This window comes from Suncus etruscus, chromosome 9 (assembly GCF_024139225.1).
Source record: "Suncus etruscus isolate mSunEtr1 chromosome 9, mSunEtr1.pri.cur, whole genome shotgun sequence".
Classification (NCBI taxonomy): domain Eukaryota; kingdom Metazoa; phylum Chordata; class Mammalia; order Eulipotyphla; family Soricidae; genus Suncus; species Suncus etruscus.
In genome coordinates, this window is record NC_064856.1 from 114,441,154 (window position 1) to 114,460,885 (window position 19,732).

At 58.5% G+C, this 19,732-nt stretch overlaps 1 protein-coding gene across 1 annotated transcript in view; it reads right to left on the minus strand.

The window, feature by feature from the left end:
• The window catches only part of KCNQ1 (potassium voltage-gated channel subfamily Q member 1), a 166,157-nt gene that overhangs the window by 48,312 nt on the left and 98,113 nt on the right, over positions 1-19,732 (minus strand). The window lies entirely within an intron of this gene.

Consider the following 19,732-nt stretch of genomic DNA (forward strand, 5'->3'; position numbering starts at 1 on the left):
GTGGGGAAGAACAAAGCTCAGAGGGCCACGGCAAGGCTTCAGGGGAAATCAAGTTTATTGGGGTTCTGAGGACAAAGCTTTGGTCTTTAAAGAGCAGGGGGCCAGTAAGGGCCCAAAGTGACAGAACAGCAGGGAGGGCGTTTGCCTTGTACATGCCAACCGGAGTTTGATCCCCGGCATCTCATTCCATAGGGTCCCCTGAGCCTGCCAGGAGTGATTCCTGAGTGATGACCTGGGTGTGGCCCCTCTAAAAAGTGGGGGTCTGGGGACATAGTTCAGGGGTTAAGGTGTTTGCTTTCAATACAGCCAAAGCTGAGTTAATCCTCGGCATACCACAGGGCCCCCTGAGCCCTGCCAGAAGTGAGCCCCAAGCACAGAGTCAGGAGTGAACCGAGTTTCGAGCACAGAGCCGGGAGGTAGCCCTGAACATTTCCAGATATGGCTCCAAACCGCACCCCCAAAATAAAAGCGGTTGACTTGGTAGGCAGAACCCCCAAATCCGATGCAGACCGTTGATCCTGGAAACAAGGCTCTGCTGCATGTGAGGGGGCGAAGGTGTGGGGGACTCACTCGTGTAGCCAAGTCTGGGTGTACAGGGCGGGTGTGAGGGGGAGACGGGGCCGGGGAGGGGGGGGTGGCCTTTTACGCCACAGGGGTCCCCAAGCACACTCAGAGCCAGTCCTGCAAATTCCACAGACATCAAATCATAGGTCCACGTCCTCGGCCACTGCGAGAAGCAGCCAGGACCCCAGCAGCACAAGATCACAAGAAACATCCCCGAATGTTTGGAAAATGAAATAATCTGGGCGCCCAAGGAGAAATCGAGTGAGAAACGGGAGAGGTTTCTGCGTTTAAAAAAAAAATCGTATCATAATAAAAATGTCACAGGGCAAAAACTTAGAGCCCGTAAGTGCTCGGATGCCGGAGAGAATTTATCACCGAGAGGGCTCAGGGCTGGCAGCTTGGACAGCTGCGACGTATCTCAAAAGTGGAAAGGAAAAAAAAGAAGCAAATTAAACCCAAGGAGAGTAGAGAGATAATAAATAGTCAAGGAAAGAAAGAGGGGGGCCTGTTGGCAGGAAATGACAAGGCCGAAGGGATTCTCGGAGGGGGCCCCCTTTCTGTGGCCAGATCTGAGCCATGCTCACAAATCTCGGGTAATAAAGTCCCATCTTTCGAGGACATTACGCACAAAAGTGTGATTCTGAGAGTCCAGTGAAATCCATCTTGCCAAGCCTGATCTAGCAACGTTGGCGTAAGACAGGAAAGGGAATTCGGGGTTCCGATCTCCCCACCACAAAGACATTTAGGTCAGACATTCCGGCCAGAGCGATAGCGGGGAAGGGCTTTGTTTGCTCCACCTGTGCCGCTGACCCAGGTTCGATCCAGACACTACAGAGAGTCCCCCGAGCACTGCCAGGAGTGGTTCCTGAGCGCAGAGTCAGGGGAAAGCCCTGGCATGGCTGGGGGTGACTCAGGCCCTCCCCAAACTAACCACCACAACAACTACAACAGCCCTGTGAGGTCCTGATGATTTCACTGTCAGATTTTAAACATTTAAGGAAGAGATGGTAGGAATGTTTGGGCCCTTTTTGCTTTCCTGGATTCTCTTGGGCTAGTAGGAGCTTTCTAGCAAAACCTGCAGGAAGAGATGTATTGTCTCTCTTTCTCTGTGTGTATGTCTCTCTCTGTCTCTATCTCTCCCTGTCTTTGTCTTTCTGTCTCTCTCTTTCTCTGTCTCTGTCTTTCTGTCTCTTTGTCTATCTCTCTGTCTCTCTCTGTATCTCTTTCTCTGTCTCTGTCTTTCTGTTTCTCTTTCTCTCTGCCTCTGTATCTCTTTGTCTCTGTCTTTCTCTGCCTCCATCTTTCTCTGTCTTCATCTTTCTGTCTCTATTTGTCTCTCTGTCTCTGTCTTTCTCTCTGTGTGTCTCTCTCTGTCCACCCTTTCTCCCTGTCTCTGTCTGGCTCTCTCTGTTTCTCTCCCTCTCTCAGCACACCCTGCCAGCAATCGGATCTGTCGGCCTTGGGAGACCCAGGGTTGCTTAATCCACTTATTCAAGGTCCGTTTCACATCTAAAAACCAATCAACGTAATTCGCCACAACAACAGAATAAGGAAGAAAGCCCCCAGATAATCCACTCAGGGGTTTGGCCAAACACTCGCTCCAGCACAGGGTCTGCTGGCCACAGAAAACGCCAACGTGGGGGTGCGAGGCCGACAGGAGACCTGCCCAGATGCTGCTCTGGGCGATCCCCCACCTGTCTGCCAGGAGCCCTGGGCTGGACGGCTCGGGTAGGGGACCCTCCAGACCCAGGGACACAGTCTGAGGGCACGAAGCACTATTCTCTGCCGATGCCCGTCCTGGAAGGGAGCTAGACTCATCCCATGCTAGACTCAGGCTGGTCTGTGACTTTTGGCCTGGTGGGACCCCAGGTCCCTCTTGGGCTCTTGGAGCCCCAGACTGTCCCAAGAGCAGCCAGAATTGGCACCTCACCCTGCTGACCGAGTCCTCACAAGGCCACTGTTTACCACAGGGCAGTTGTGAGAAGATGGGGTGCCCCCCAGCAACTGGTGCGGTGGGTGTGAGGGACCCACAGTTAAATCTTGGAGAGATTCTGAGGACATTGTTGCAGGTTGCCAGGCCAAGTTCATGGGTGGCTGTGGCCTATGTCCAGCTGGTCAAGGAGGGGGTGAGGAGGAGTACAGAGTTGGGTACCCAGTGGCGTTTTAGAGATCCCCAAGTGGACCCCGGGAGAGAGAAGCCTAGTGTGCACCCCATCTCTCTTATCTTTCTGTCCTGGAGCCCATAAATCCCAATTCTGAATGTCAGTAACCCTGGGAGGTGGGGGGCCTGCCTGTCTCCTCCATGGTGTCCCAGAGCAGGAACTGGGACCTTCTGTGCTCCTAGCACTGGGGAGCAGGATCCTCCAGAGACCTCGTTTCCTTCCTCACCTGTAGGACACTGTCATAGGCACCTGGGGAGTTTCTTTATTGCTTGTTTTGGGCCACACCTGGCGGTGCTCAAGCGTCCCTCCTGGCAGTGCTCAGGGGCCCTAGGGGATGCCGGGGATCAAACCTGAGTTGGCCACATGCAAGGCAAAGGTCCTCCCTGCTATGCTATTGCAGAAAAGCTCATTTGGTATTTTGGTTGGCCCCCAAATCACCCTGGGACCCAGGATCCCATGGCACAGTGAACTCCAAGACCACCCAGCCCCCACATTGTATCTGGCTTCCAACCCAGCATCTCTCCTCAGCCTTTCCCAGAGAGTCCAAGATCTGGGGGACAGTCAGGCCTGCTGACCCCAGAATCCCCACTCACTCCCCTGTGGCCCCCCAAAAAACAACAAAAACCAAAACATACCCTTATGCTGAGTTGGAGTGATAGCACAGTAGGTAAGGCACTAGCCTTGCAAGCAGCTGCCTGGAGTTCGATCCCCAGCATCCCACAGGGTCCCCCAAGGTTGCCAGGGTGATTCCTGAGCACAGAGCCAGGAGTTAACTCTGAGCGCCGCCAGCTGTGGCCCAAAATAAAACAAAACAAATTCATAGCACAGAAAACTGTACTGTTCTCAGCATGAAGCACCCATGGAGGAGGGGTCACAGAGAGTGAGACGGGGTCAGGGACAGGTTGGGTCACTGGACGCACCCCAAAGAACTAACCCTGCACCCTGAGATGCCCAGAGCTTCCCTCACTCATAGAATGACCCCTGTGTCCGGCCCCCTCATTCACCCTTTGCAGAATTGCTGAGGGGGGTGGTTGGTGAGAGCCGGGGGCTGTGGGGTCTCGGGGGTCAGTGTAGGAGACGAGGTGGCACCCCCCGTCTATACAGCTGGCTGGCCTCTGACCCGGGGACGTCTGCCGGGAGCCGGCCAGCTGCTGGGGAGCTTGTGTTAGGTCTGTGGGGTGTGTGTGTGTGTGTGTGTGTGTGTGTGTGTGTGTGTGTGTGTGTGTGTGTGTGGAGTTCGGAGCCCTCCAAACATCCCACTCCCTTGCCCTTATTCTCAGCTTTGAGGGGGCTTCCGGGGCCTCCCACACACACCTGGAAGAACCCAGCCCTCTCTGCTCCCCTGACCTCCAGCCCCCTCATAAACCCCCTCAGCACCCCCACCCCAACCTGGCACCCCACCTCCAGTGCTGTGATTGTTTCATGGGGCCTGCTCAGTGGGTTTTTTGGGGGGAGGGAAGGGGCCGATGTTTCAGGCCTTCAGGCCAAGCTCACCCCAAGGCCGGTGACGAGGGGGACCAGATGGGCAGAGGGACGGAGCTGGGTGGGGGGAGGCTCGCCTCCCCCCGTGTCCCCCCCAGGGAAGGAGAAGGTTAATAAATGGATTACTTTGGGCAATGGAGCAAAATAAGGTCCCATTGAGGTAATTAACGTGCCTGGCTCGGGCCCCTCTCGGAAGCCGATAAATTGGACTATTGTCACACTGGCCAGTTTCTCCCCGGCGTTTCTTGGGCGCAGTTTAAGGCGCTGTTAATACTTTTAAGACGGGCTCGATGCCAGACTAATTAGATTAGCATTTCTACCGCGGGCCGCCGGCTGCCGTGTGCCCCAGGACCCCGCGGGGCCGGCGTCCCCCGCCCTGGACAGGGGCCATGTGTGGGTTCCCACGTCTGCCCGAGACCCCTGGGCCGCCCACCCCGGACTCAGCGGGGTCAACCGGATGGGGCAGGGCCCCTGAGGCGGCCCTGGACAATGTGGGGTGGGGGCAGTGTGCAGGCTGTTGGGGGGCTGTGCAAGGCTGTGAACCCGGCAGCTTCAGGAGGGGCTGAGGAATGGCCTGGCCTGGCCTGGCCTAGGGGTGTTTCTTCCTTTCCCTCACCTCCCAGTCACACATGTGCCCCCCTAAACATATCAGTGGACCTCGTGGTTGGCTGTGGCCAGGGGTGCCTGAAATGTCCCTTCTAGCCTCGCTATGTTTTTTGTTTTGTATTTTTGGTTTTTTGGCCCACACCGGTCGGCACTCAGGTGTTCCTCCTGGCTCTGCACTCAGGAGTCACTCCTAGCAGGCTCAGGGGAACCTATGGGATGCTGGGGATCGAACCCAGTCAGTCACATGCAAAGCAAATGCTTGCCCTGTGTGCTATCGCTTCGGTCCCAATACCCCCACTTTTACCTTTTTCTCAGCTGTTGGGGTCTCAAAGTTCTCATGTATCTCATTCTTTTTCCCCAAAACAAGTGTAGTTAAAGGTCATGTCCAGCCCTGGATCCCAGATCCTCGTAGGCAATCTGAGGGTAGGGGTCTTGCAAGCCCTATGGTCACCCCTTGAGAGTAGGGACATGGACCAACCTGAGGTGTTCAGGGGCGGAAGCGGCTGAGTCTGGGTGAAGGGGTCCCCAGCTGCCCCCTCCAGAGCTTCGAGGGTGGCCTTACCCTGACTTCTCACTGATTGGGGGTGTCTTTCTCAGGCCCTTCTGCAAAATGAAAGGCCTGTTCTGTGAGCGGGTTCTGAACCCGGGAAGGACAAAGTAAGAAAGCTGAGCTGGGTCCTGATCACCCAAGAGAAGGGGCAGAAATCCCAGGTGTGATTTACTTCAATCCAGCCAATCAGCCAATCACGGGGTGGTGGTGGTTGTTTTATTTTGTTTGTTTGACTCTGCGCTCAGGAATAATAGCTGGCTGACTCCGGGGACCATATGGGATGCCAGGGATCAAACCGTGGTTAGCTATGCAAGGTAAACACCCCCCCCACCCCTGTGCTATTGCTCAGGCCACTTGTCTTTCTTCCCTCCCTCCCTCCCTCCCTCCCTTTCTCCCTACTTTCTCCCTCCCTCCCTCCCTTCCTTCTTCCTCTTTTCTCTCTTTTTCTTCCTCCCCTTTCTTTTCTTTGTTTATCTTTCTCCTCTCTTCTCTCTCCTTCCTTTCTCTTTTTTCTTTCTCCCCCCACCCCTCTCCCTTTCCCTCTCCACCAAAAATACCAGAATTTATGCTGGGAAGACAAAGACGGTTCAACCCTGAGATAGATAACTCTACTCTCAAATGTCTGTGTCTGACACTAGGAAAAGAGTTTGCCAATACTCCAAACCACCTTATAGGACAAGAAGTGAATCTTTAAGTATGATAATAATATCCAGAGAAATATCCAAGAAAGATGAGAGGGCCAGGAGGACCAGTGCATGGGAGGAAGCTTGTCACAGAGGTCAGACACACAGGGAGGGCAGAGAAGGGGGCACTAGAATAGGAGAGCTGGGAATGAGCACTCGGGACAGGAATTGGGAGCTGGAAGGGGAGAAAGAGACAGAGGAGAGAGGTGGGTGGAATGTTTGCCCTAGAGGCAGGCAGTGGGGAGGGAGGGCAGGAGGGAGACTGGGGCCATTGGTGGTGGGGAACGGTGACCTGGTGAAGGGTGTGGGACACTGAATGACTGAAACTCAACCACAGACAACTTCAGTAACTGTTGTGTTATGAACAGTCTGGTAACCACAGTATTTCGTTTTGTTTTGTTTTTGTTTTTGGGTCACACCTGGCAGCGCTCAGGGGTTACTCCTGGCTCTACACCCTGAAATTGCTCCTGGGCAGGCTCGGGACAGAACGACTGTCCTTCTGCATGAAAGGCAAATGCCCAGGGCCCAGAGAGATAGCACAGCGGTGTTTGCCTTGCAAGCAGCCAATCCAGGACCAAAGGAGATTGGTTCAAATCCCAGTGTCCCATAGGGTCCCCCGTGCCTGCCAGGAGCTATTTCTGAGCAGACGGCCAGGAGTAACCCCTGAGCACCGCCAGGTGTGACCCAAAAAAAAAAAAAAAAAAAAAGAAAGGCAAATGCCCTACCTCCATGCTATCTCTCTAGCCCAGTAACCACAGTATTTAAATAAAGTAGTAAGTAATTTTTTAAAAAACTTTAAATGAAAAAAGAATCTAAAGTCTCTCTTTTTGTTTTGTTTTGGGGCCACTCCTGGTAGCACTCAAGAATAATTCCAGAAAGGCTCGGGGGACCCTATGGGATGCCAGGGATCGAACCCGGGTTGGCTGTGTGCAAGGCCAATGCCCTTTCCGCTGTGCTCTCACTCCGGCCCCCAAAAGAACAGAATCTAGAGAGAAGAGGAAGAGAAAGACTCAAAAAGACAGTTCATCACCCTGACAACACTGTCCGCATGTGCCTCTTCTAGGCCCTGACTTTATTGGGGCACTGAGATCCACACACAGCACAGGGGAGCCCTCAGGACCCCCTAGCAGTTCTGAGGCTGGACAAGAGCCTGGAAGGGGCACAAGCCCTGTGGGCAGGAGTCCCTGGCCAGATCCGCCTTGAGCACAGGCTTGGGGGCAGCCTTGGAGCACTGCCAGTCCCACATGCGAAGGAGAGGGAGGACGGCAGAGAAGGAGGAGAAAGAATGAGCACTGGGGAAGGAGGCAGCTTTGGCTGCAAAATGTGAATAGGGACAGGAAGTAGAGGCCACAGAAGGGGACCCCAGTGACTCCGTGGACTGACCACTGTGCACATGACCCTCTGATGTGACCGTGAACCCACGCGATTCTCCTGAACACAGACACGGGTGTGGTGCTGACCTCACCTGTCTCTGGACGGGCCAGCCCCACTCACACCCTGCACCCCTCAGCTCTGCCTCTGCCTGAGGGACTGAGGACCCCCTGCCCCCTAAAAGACCCTTTAACTGTGTCCTGCTTGCCCGAGTGACCCTGGATTGCACATAACGCTGGAGAATGTCCTGGAGCTGCCCCCCTCCCTTCCTGGGAGCTGATCCTACAGCCTGGAGGGAAAGACCCTTTGTTTCCAGGACCCACATCCCTGACTGACCCCCGAACCCCACCCTGACTAACAGAAGTGGGGGCAGGGGTCCCACTCAGCCGGGGGTAGTCCAGGCCTTCCCTCTGCAAGGGTCCCCCCCAGTCCGCATCCAGCACGACCCACTGCCCAGTGCCCCACTCAGCGCTGAGCTGTGAGCTGCGGGCCAAGGGTGGAGCAACCTTCTGGAATGTTCCGCCGGTAACAGAGGAGGTGAGAGGGCAGAGGATGGAGAGCCAGAGGGCTGGAGCTCAGGCCTGTGTGGCCGGGCGGGGTGGGGTGACCAGGGACAGACCCCCTCCACTCACTCCTGACGCACTCGGGCTCTGGTCTGGCCAAAGTCTCTGGGTCCCCAGAGATCCTTCAGCACCAAGGGGCGGGGGATCAGCCTAAGGTCTGGGAGAGAAACAGAGGAAAATTTGGGGGAACTCTGGAAATCCCCAGACATCTGAATGCCCCAAACCCCAAGAAGCAAGCGGGAAGGACGGAGCCAGTGGACAGACACCCCAGTCCAGTGTATCCAAGAGCCTCTGGAATTAGAGAAGGTGGGGGATCCCCAACACCTGCAGGCCCTGAGGGGCCCAACTGAGTTCTGAGCCTTTCTTGGGGCTCCTGTCTCACCTGGCACTCGTCTGGGGGCACCAGCTCAGCCCCAGAGGGTCCCTACGCCACAGGGACCTCTCGATCTGCTGCACCAGGTCCCCATTCCTAGGTCCCAGCCAGGCTATGGCTGTGATGGGGATAGCCCAGCATGGCCAGGGGGTGTGCCTGAAGCCAGCCTGTTGGGGACCCTGGCAACCTGCAGAAATGTGGGGTCACTATGCTCGGAGCCCACAGCTCAGGTGGAGGCCCAGGCCGCACACCCAAACTTTCCCTGCCAAGCAGTACCCTGTGATGTCACTCCAGGTCAGCTGAACCCCACTGCACCCCCTCTAATCCTCCTGCCTCCGGTCTCCCCATCTCGGGGCTCCACTTGGCCCCCCAGGTCGATGCTCAGGTTCTGCATACCCAGGGTTGACGGTGCCTCCACCAGCCCCCCGAGCCCAAATATCTGTGTGGCAAGGAACCCCAGTCATGACCAGTGGTGGGTGAGGCCCAGCCCGTCTCGTTACCACCCCAACCCACATGTTTGGGGTGACTGGGATCCTGATTCCTGTGTTCTGCTTTCTGCTGCTCCTAAGCATAGCCACATGGCAGCTCGGCCACACACAGGGATGCAAGGACAGAGGAACACAGATGCAGGGACACAGGGACTTAGATGCAGGGACATACACATATTTATCATGCACATACATACACACACTCACACAGATGCACACACATGCTTGCGGGCTTCCTGCACTCACCCAGTGGCCCACCTGGATGGTGGATCCTTCAAGACTTTCCCCCTTCCAGCCTCTTCTGAAACCACCAAATTCAGCAAATTTACAGCTCTGAAAGCATCTGAAAGGCTCTGGGCAGAGTCCACAGCCCTTGGGCTGAGCTTTCCTGCAACCCCTCTGCAGTCCATAGCCTCCCATGCACCCCTCAGCCCCGTGACCCCAACAGGCCCTCAGAGCAGCAGTGCCCCCAGAATATTTTCTTGAGACACGGCTCTGGGCCCGCCTGGGCCCCTACTCCTGCCTTTCTTGGGGTTCACGACCTGCCCAGAACAGTCCCACACTGCAAGGCCTTTTGCCAGGGCAAATCCTGGCACTGGGGATCCTGACAGAATAGGGTGGCCTGTACCCCAGCCTCCTGCTCTAGACCATGTGACCTTGAGCGTGGGCTGTCCCGAGTCCCCAACTCCCAGCCTGGGTCTTGGGAGCTGAAGAGTCTGGGTGCAGAAACGTCCAAGAAACCAGTGATGGCAGTGAGAAGGTGGTTCTGCACCCTGGGGAGCCCAGGATAGGATGAGGAGGTCTTACCCAGGAACCCAGCATGGGATTAGAGGGCTTTGCTCAGAGCACAGAGGGGCGAGGATGTGGTGGACATGAGGCGAGGAGAGTGGGGAGGGCCTGATGGGCAGGGAGAGGTGGCGTGCACCCAGACACCCCGTCTACCTGTACCATGTGACCAGCCCCCTAAGGACCACACAGGGACTCCCCGGCTGGTGTGGGCAATGCTCAGAGTCCTCCTAGTCCAGTGAGGGCATCGAGGTCAGTGCGACCTCAGGGGGGACCCTGGTTCTGCCCTCAGCCCTGGCTGACCTTTGTGGAGTTGGGGAGCTGGTCCAGCCCCAAAACAAGAAGCTTCAGGGGACCCCCTTGACCCCCGTGCTCAGGGGCGACCCCTTTCCCTGCAGCCCAGTAGCTGTTCCACGTCGGGGGGATCTCTGGCCTCACTCTCCTCCCTGTCTGGCATCTGAACCCCTCTGGGCCTTGGCACCTTGGCCAACAATCACCCCTGTGAAGGGCCTGGACTCTTTTCCTGGGTTCTGCAACTTCATAAAGGGGCCCTGGGCACCCTGAGTCTCTGCAGGGAGATGCCATGGTGATGGGGTACTATGCTCCCCAGCCCCAGAAGCCCCCTAGCTCTGTGATCAGGGCAGACTCTGAGCCAAGGGGTTTATGGGGGGCCCAATAGGATGGGGGAGAGAGAGACAGCAGCTGGGCCCTGAACTGGGGGCATGAGGGGCTGTGTCCAGCCTGGGCGGCTGGTCAGGGCGGTGGTCGTGGGGGTGGCTGGACTCAACTGTGCTGGCCTAGGGCTCCCCACTCCATCCCTGGGGTCCCGGCTGTGGGGCCTGGTGGCAGCCACGATAAATATGTTTGTTCAAGGGGAGCCAGAAGGGAGCAGGGCGTGCGGGGCGGGGGAAGAAGGGGCCCTTGTGCCGGGCACAGTGCTCGATTGTTTCCGTTCACGCAAGCACTGCCCTGTGGCCGGGAGGTCAGACGCCCCTCGGCCCGAGGAAGCACCGGGCCCCCGGGCTGCTCTTGCTCCCAGCTGGACCCCGGAATCCGCAGCACCCTGGCCAGCACAGGGATGGAGGCCATAGCCCAGGGCACAGGGAGGAAGGCCGGGAGACAGGGCCAGAGGGCATGGGTAGGGGGGCCAGGGGGCCGGACACACCAGGCCAGTCCAGCTGGTTCCTGTGAGGGGACTCACTGACCATGGGATGCTGCGCAGGCAGCTGCGGTCCCTGGAAATTGGGAAGTTGACCAGGCCTGGGGGCCTTTTCAGCAGAGAAAGCTATGCCCGAGTGTGGCTTGCAGGACTTAGGGAGCCCAGACACCCCACTTATGGGTCCTTGTCTCTGGGGGAGGGAATTCTACATCTTGAGGTGGGGTGGTGTCTGTTCAACTGCACACAACACCCAGCACACATCCTATCTAACACACAGACATGCAGCACAGAGAACGTAGAAACACAGTAGATAGCACACACACAAAACACACAGCACAGAGGCACAGTAGACAACACACAAAACATATAACATGCAACACACAACACCAAGAATATAGAGCACAGTCGATAACACACAGACAAGCACAGGTCACACAACACACAGACACATAGCACAGAGAACACAGATACACACAGTAGATGGCACGCAGATACATAAAAAACACACAGTAGACAACACACAAATACACAGACACAGCACAGAGAACACGGTAGACAATACACATACAACACAGAACAGACACATAGTAGACAACACACAAAACATGCAACATGCAATGCGAGAACACAGACACTCACAGTAGATAATACAGAGATACACACAAAACACACAACAAAGAGACACACAACACAGGAAATACAGACACACACAGGAGACAGCACACAGATACACAACACCCAACACAGAAACACGCACCATAAATAGATACACAGCATGACACACATGTATAAAAATGCCACAAGAGAACACACTAGCACACACATGTACACGGCACAAACAACACAGAGCCCCTAGATACACACATGTACACGCAATACAGAACACACATATGCACACACTCACACAAGGCAGCCATGCAGGGCATGTGATTCTGCACCTGGGCACACGTTTTAACATAGACACACATGTACATGCGTGTGGCTATACACACCACACACACACACATAGTGTCAGATGTTCTCAGGCACACAGGAGAGCTGGGCAGACCCCGTGGGGTCACAGCAGGGCCCTGGAGACTCTGTGACTGAAGGGAGAGATGCTCCGGCCACACCCCAGCCCCCACCCACCCACACACTTGTGTTCCCCAAAACACTCCTGTCCCCGAAGACCAGGGTGACTCATAGCTGCTGTCCAAGAGCTGGGTCAGCACCTGGACATACTGCTTGGTGGTGGCACAGGCTGGCACAAGTTGGGCACAGCCTCCCCAGGCGAGCACCTCCACCTTTGGCTACTGCCAGCTTGAGCCCAGTCATACCACGGAGACCCACCAACAGGGGCACCCAGGGGCCCTGCCCGGGAGTTACACACTGCAAGTCCTGCTGGGACAAAGCCCTTCTTGGAGGCCCCCAGGTACCCCGAGCCCCATGCCCTGAGCGGGTGGGTGACAGATAGTCATGCCGATCCCCACGAGGCCCAGAACTCACTTTTTGGCTGCTCTGTCCTGCCCTGGCTTCCTGTGCATGGGGACCCCATGAGGGGACACAGTGTCCAGAGCTTGGGACCTGAGTGTTCCATTCTGCCCATCAGTGCCTGGGCTTTTTTTTTTCCCTTTGCCAGATCCCCTCAGGGTCCTGGATAAGGAAGTGGCATGGGGTGGGCAACAGGGGACCATGGCCATGGGCAGCAATGTTCCTCTGGGTCCCCAGGTGCCCCTGGAGTGTGGCTCAAATTCACCAGGGTTGTGAGACCATCTCTGGGTGTGAGATTCGAGCCCCAACACACAGCCGAAACCCACCATTTCCTGCCGTGTGGCCCAGCTCCTCTGGGTCCACTGGGTAGCTGGGCCAGCCTGCGAGTGTCAGGACAGACACCCCTGCCTGCTCCTTCAGGAGATGCTGGCCTGCCTTTTGCAAAGCCTCCTTTTGGGGGGTGAGATTTTATTTGGGAGTGGGGGGAGTCACACTCAGTGATCACTCCTGCCTCAGATCATTTCTGACTCAGTCAGAAGAAACACTTCTGACTCTGATCAGGGCTAACTTCAAGCTCTGTGCTCAGGAATCATTCCTTGAACTTGGGGAACCCTATGGGGTGTCCAGAGTCCAACCCAGGTTTGGCCGGGAGCAAGGAAAGCACTTCATTGCTACACTATCTTGCAAGCCCCCTTTTCCTTTGGGGGACCTGAGCCCCTGTAGCGCTGGCCTTGACCCCTCCGGTCACCAAGTGGGGGTCCTTTGCAGTGACAGAGGGAAGTTGAGCCTTGGGCCTACTCTGGGTCTTCAACTATCACCCAGGACCCCTGCAGGGTAGGGTGGAGGTGGGTTTTTGGGGGGACCCCTCTGGTCAGAGCTTGGGGAGGGACCCGTGAGCGACCCCAGCCCCCACGCCCAACCCCAGGCCGAGACAGTCCTTGTCCTCACTCCTCACAGTGGCCTCACCCTGCCCGGGGCCCGGCCTGTGCGCCCACTGTCCCGGGGGCGGCGGGATCAATGGGCCATTGTTTTGTGGCCCGCTGGGAGTTCACTAGAGTTGCTGTGTCTCCTGCACCCCCAGAAGCAGTCAACACCTTAGCATCAGGAAGGATCACTCCAGTATTGGCCCAATTGGGCTAGCAGTTCTGAGAGTGCAGGCCACAAGGCACAAGGGAGTTTCTGCACCGAGGAGGCATGGGGCCCCTCCTTGGGGTGCTGGGCTGCCTGGCCAGGGGCTAGGGCCTCCCGGGGTGCCCTCCCTCCCTCCCTCTAATCCACCAAGTGTCCAAGGACCAGACACCAGACAGCCTGTCTCCTGCGCCCCCTGCCCTCTCCTCTCTGTGGGGTCAGGCACAGCCGCCCCCAACCCCATCATCCTGGAACCCAGAGACGCCAGCTCGGGCAGGAAGCCGGGCTCCAGGCATCCCTCAGTAGCCAGGGGGGGCCGGGGGGAGACCCCTGCCCAGGCTGACACCCTCGAGTGGGTGTCTGAGGGGTCAGTGGGGCCCCTCGGGGGAGCTGGGAGAGGAGGCCCAGGCCCAGGCCCAGCCCGGACCAGCTGCTGGATGGAATGTTCTTGCCTCCAGCTCTCTGGACAGGCGTGGACTGGGAAGGGCAGGGCTGGGTCTGAGAACTTTGGGGGTGTCCTGGGGCTCCCAAAGGTGGGGTGTTTGCTCTGTCCTTTCTCCAGCTCCTGGAGTTTCTCATCTGGGCCAGATGGGTGTCTCCCCAAGGCATCCTGTGTGCTGGACAGACCCCCAACCCCCACTCTCCACGCCTCATGGCCTCCGCTGGCTTATCTGGACTTTGCTCCCTAAAACAGCTGAGCCCCCGGCCTGGGTTCCCCCATCTTCCTGCAGGCAAACTGTCCCTTCCTCTCTGTAGCTGGGCTAGGGACCTCTCCTGCCTCACCCCAATATCTGTGTTGCCTTTATCCACACTGAAGAGGCCCGAGAAAGGGGTCTAAGCGGGCAGGGACACCCCCCGCAACTCTCTTCCCAGGGAATTCACAGCTGTTGAGCTTTTGAGGCCTCCACGGAGTGGGGGCAGCACTATTGGGGTTCACACCCAGAGGCAGTTACAGCCAGCACCCCTTCCTCGCTAGCCTCCCCTGGGCAGAACTAGGGGGCCCCATTCAGGGCCGTGCTGATGGTGGGATTTGGGGGGGGTGTTGGGCCCTGAGCTTCTAGAGGCAGCAGGTCAGGGGTGTGGTGGACAGAAACATGCATGTTCGAGCCCCTTTCTGCACAGCCAAGGTCGAGTAGCGAGAAAGATTCGGGGAAAGAAAACTGTTCCCTGCTGGGACGGGCCTTGCCTATCTCTCTGGCCCCCAGCCACCCTCTCGTCACATCACGTCACCACTGCCGTCCCACCCTGGGCCCCTCTGGGCTCGCGGCCATAGCCTGACACATGGAGGGGGGGTGGGGAGAGGCCGGGGCTCCCCTTGAGAGAGACCTTCCCCCTTTCCTCCTCTTCAAATGTTTAGTACTCCCCAGCTCTGGGCCCCAAGTTGTGCGTTGTGCAGAAGGGGGTGGGGGGACCCCAGGCTCCAGGCATGATGCGCTGCCTGGCCGAGCCCCCAGCCCCCCTCGGCCACGTGAGCTGGCCCAACCCCCCCCCCCGTCCCCCCCACCCCGGCAGCTGGAAACAATCAGGGAGGCAGGTGATGTGCGCCCCAGGCCGGCCTGCACCCCGAAGCATGAACAAGCACTCAGGAATCCGGCAGAGATCGGGGCTCCTGCCGCGGCTAATCTTGGCAGGGCCCCCTCACAGATGGGGGGGGGCACAAGTTAGGGTGCAGGGGGCGTCCACAGGCTCTGAGATGAGAGTGGGGGAGGCAGTCCTGTCTGTGCTCAGCGGACGGACGGCACGAGGGGGCAGGGACTTGATGGACTGACTGCGGCGGGTTTCGAGTGCACAGAGAGCGGCTCAGCATGGGGACGTGATCTCGGCCACACCCCCCCCCAAAAGGACCAGGAAGAACCATGTTCTCCCTGTCAGCATCAGGAACATGAGTGGGGGCATGGAGCACGGGGATGATGGGCATGGGGTGGTGGGCACTGGGGAGTATGGGGGCACCAGAGTTTGGGGCACAGGGAAGACGGGGCAGACTCTCTCCACCACAGAGGCCAATCTGCCCCCCCCCCACTATCTGGGTGCAGCACTGGCAAGACAGGACAGCCCCCAAGGGCACCATCACCAGTGCTTGAGTCAGCAAATCTCTCTATCCGCTCATCTGTCCCTCCGTCTTTCTGTCCACAGGCCCGTGTGGCATCCAGCCCCACCCCCCCCCCAGAGAGCAGGAGCCCTGACTGGAAGTGACCGGAACCAGGAGGGGATGAGCGTGTCCCCGGGTATACCTGCACCCCACTCCGGTGACCTTTCCATGGGCATGAACTGGGATTCCCATGTGTCCTCTGACACGGTGCCCAAGCCCCACCCAGCCACCAGCTTAGGATAGGTCCCACCTAGGCATCGAGGGGAGGTCTGTGGCTGCTTGGCCTGGAGCTGGGACTAGGGCGGTGAGATGGATGTCCGGGCACCCCTGATATCTGGCACTGCAGTCCCCACGGGGCACCAGGGTGAGCAGTGGGCTCAGGGTTATCCCTTTGCGCCCCTCCCCAATGTCTCTAGCACAGCCACTCTGGATCCAGTGGATAAGAACAGAGTGGAAAGGACTTCGGAGTGACACCGGGTGAAACCCCACAGTCCCTTTGTGCCAAGACGCCCACCCGCCTGTGTATACCACGGGGCCACCAAGACTGTTCTGTCTGGTCAAGCTGTCTACCCACAGTCCCCAATCCATGACCCAAGCCTAAGCTGTCAGCACCTAACACCGTCTGCCCCCAGAATGCAAACCGCCCCATGGCCTTGTCAGAACCCTCCCCTCCCCAGAGCTCAGGCTGTGTATGTCAGGAACCCCCACTCTGGCCCTGACTCTCCTCCTCCCTCCCAGCAGGCAGCCTCCTGAAACTTGGGGGCCCAGCCCTGCCCACCCCCAAGTACTGTGCACCCCACTCAGGCTGTGGCCACTGGGTTCTGGCCACAAGTGCAGATTAGGGAGCCAGCTGTGTCCTCAGGGGCCTTGCTGCCCCCCCCCCCAAAGGGCTGGAGAAGGCCCCAGGGGTCCACAGCACCAAGAGGGTATCTGGCAGTGGAAACACCCCCACTCTGCCCTTGTGTGGTATGTGCGGAGCAGCAGAAAGGAAGGGACAAAGGGTCCCCCTAAGAGTGACCCACTGCAGGGGGGCCCTGTCCGTCCACCAGACAAAAGCCCTAACAGACCCTTGAGCAGCAGAATGTGGATCCCTGGAAATAGTTCTTGTCCGACCTACTCATTCACTCATGGAGGAGCCAGGGGCAGCCCCAGGGGGCCCTGAGCGAGTGGCCAGTCTAAGCACCCGCCTGGCGGGGGTCGCCTTGTTAGTAGCCCTGAACAAAGGCAGTGAGTGGACTGTGGGGGGGCCCCTGGGGCCACACCAGCGGGGGGGGGTCTTTCAGCCCTCAAAGTACTGCCTCTTAACTCAGTTTCCACGGCAGGCTCTCATAGGGTAGGGGTGGGGGTGGGAGCGTCTGGGGCCCCCTGCTCTGGGGTGCCCTCCCACCCTACCCGCCTGCCCTGCCTGCCTGGCCTGCCCGGAAACTCCCCACAAGGGCCCCTTGACTTTCAGGAGCCCGGCCCTGGCCTGCGTGTTAACTCCTTCCTAGCTGCAGAGAAGCCAATCCCGGGGCTTGCAGGAGAAGCAGCCACCCCTTTCCCCTGCACCCCTGCACAGCCTTCCACGACTGGGGCCGGCGCTGACCACCGGGTGTCCCGGCAATGCCTCTGTCTGGCCTCGCCTGGTCACTTGGCACCTCGGGCACTGGGGAGGCAGGAGCTGAGGGGAAACAGCAGAGGATCCCCAGGAAGGCCTGGGGGGGCCTGGGGGTGCGAAGAAATGGGGTAAAGACCGACTGAGGCTCAGGTGCTTTGATCTGGGCTCTTAGAAGTTCTCCTGCTGGGCCTCCCACAGGCTTGGGGTGTGTGAGTGGTCTGGCAGGAGGTGCGGGCAGGCAGGGGTTAAGCCAGGTCCACCCCCAGCCCAGATTCCCCAGGTGGCCTTCAAGGGCCCTGCCCAGGGGGCTGTGGGGGGAGGTGCCCACAAGGCCAGTGGTGGCTCCTCCCGGCCTTCAGCTGCCCCCAGGGAAGGCCGCACAATGACCTCAGCAACACACACGCACCCTGTGGTCAAGGGCGTCCCTCCCGCCGCCCCTACCAGGCTGTTTGTGGAAGGATCCAGAGCCCGTGAGGTCCTGTGTATAGGTGCATGTCGGGGCAGGCCAGCCCTGTGTCCACCGGGCATAGCCCAGAGGTCCCTGTGCCCTGGGTGGCCTCCGTGGGTCCCCCCTAGGCATGACAGAAGCAGTGGCTGGGAGAGGGCCCAGGACACAGCTCAGGGCTGAAAGGGCCTGCAGATAGCACTCCAGTCAGGGAGCTCCCAGGTTTCTGCGCTTCCCACAGCCAACCCCCCCAAGTCCTGGATACCAGCACCTTCTCATCCTGGGAGCTGCTGTCCTAGAGGACAACGGGGGACCTCCCTGCACTGGCTGCAGAGAGAAGAGGAGGAAAAAGCTATGAAAATGAGAGGCCAACAGGGGGATTTTTGGGGTGCAACCCTATAGGAGGAGTGAAGGTAGACAATAGGGGTAAGATATCCAAGCACCAGGGTCTGTTTCGAGCTCTGAGGGAAAGTTTGAGGGGTCCCCCTAGATGTCAGCGGCCAGCTTGGGGGTTGGGGGCACCTTAGAACCAGAAACGCTTCTGCCCAGGACACCCACCTGGGTTCTGCACCATCCCCAGGGGTGCCCTGAGGTGGACTTGGGCATGGGAGGTGTTTCAGCTCAGGACACCGCCAAACCCCAGCCACCATTCTTCCATGGAGGCAGGGGACCCCATAACAGCTACCTGAACTCCATCTTTCTCTCACAAGACCCACGAGGAAAGAAATGGGGTACAGCCCATTCCCAGGGTTTCCTATAAGTTCCAGGGGTGCTAGAGAACAGACGCGGGAAGAGGAAGAGAAGATCTGAAGGGGATTCAAGTCCCTTCCGTGGACCTTTTGGGGGGGGGTGCTCTCTTGAATGAAGCTACACCAGGTCAGGGGACATGGGCACCCCAAGAGCCAAGCACACTTTCCAAGGCCAAGTTCAGAGTGACATGCTCCGTGAGGGTAGAGACCTCTGGGGTCAGATGGTCAGATGGCAGAGCCTCGCCAAGCCCTTTGGTTGGGTTTGGGACCACACCCAAAGGTGCTCGGGGCTCATTCCTGGCTGTGCATGCAGGGAGCAGCCCTGGCTGGGTTTGGGGGACCAGAAGGGTTGCTGGGGACTACGGGCAGGGCAGGCGGCTGTGCTTAAGGCCCCTCCTCTAGGGGAGAACCCCCTCCCCCACCCTCTGGCCCCTGCCAGCAGAGCCAGCAGCCCTGCAGCATTGCTGGGAAGAGTCCAGATAAGGCGCTGAAGAAACTTCACAGGTTCATCTGTGGGGCCTCACGCTGGGGGCCCATAGAGGGGAGACAAGGCGGGAGAGGGGGCAGGGAGGGACATGAGCTGGCTCCTCACCTCACACCCGCCTGCCAGGTTGAGTGCTTACCCCCCAATCCCAACAGTCACCTCCCAAACCAAAGTCACAATCCAGGTTCAGGTGTGCAAAAAGCCCTGGGATCTGCGTGGCCCCCAGGGACAAGAGGGGCGGGGAGGTTCAAGGCCACAGTCTGGGCCCAGTTGGGGGTTGGTCCCTGAGTGATGGGAGAGCTTTCTGTCTCAGTCCAAGCAGCCACACTCAGGTCCAAAATGTTGCTCTGGGCAGGCTCACGTGGGCTCTACCCCAAGCCCACGGGGAGGCATGGGGGTGCCCAGGAGCCCCCCCGGATCTGCTGTCCTGCTGGTCCTAGGTTGCGTAGACTGGGGGGCAGACACCCTGGAAGTGTTAGAGAGCCCTGGAGGAGCCACAGCCTGGGTCTTTTTCCTGGCAGACACTTGCCACCCCCACCCGTGTGCGGGGTCCGCAGTTGTCCCATCTCCCCCAAATTTTCCAGGCCTGGGGTGACTCCACATCGCGGGTCCCCAGGGCTTGGCAGTGTGTGTGTGTGTGTGTGTGTGTGTGTGTGTGTGTGCTGCTGGGTGTCACTGGGTGGCTCTGCTTAATGTCCTCTCGTCCTTCCTGCAATCCCACCCTGCCCCCCATCCTTGTAAAGAACTGGACTCGCCCAGGGAAGAGGAGCCTGGAGGCCCCTCTGCAGGGCAGGCTCATCCCCACCCCACCCCCCGTTGTGCTGACTCGGGCCGGGTCACTGGCGGTCACTGCGCCCTTGGCTGGCCAGGAATGAGACCATCGGGGCCCCTGAAATGCCTCAGCGGGGCCCTGCGTCCCCTTCAGGGCCTGCACTCAGGACTGGAATGAGCAGGAACCCGTCACCCCTGCACCCCATCCCTTG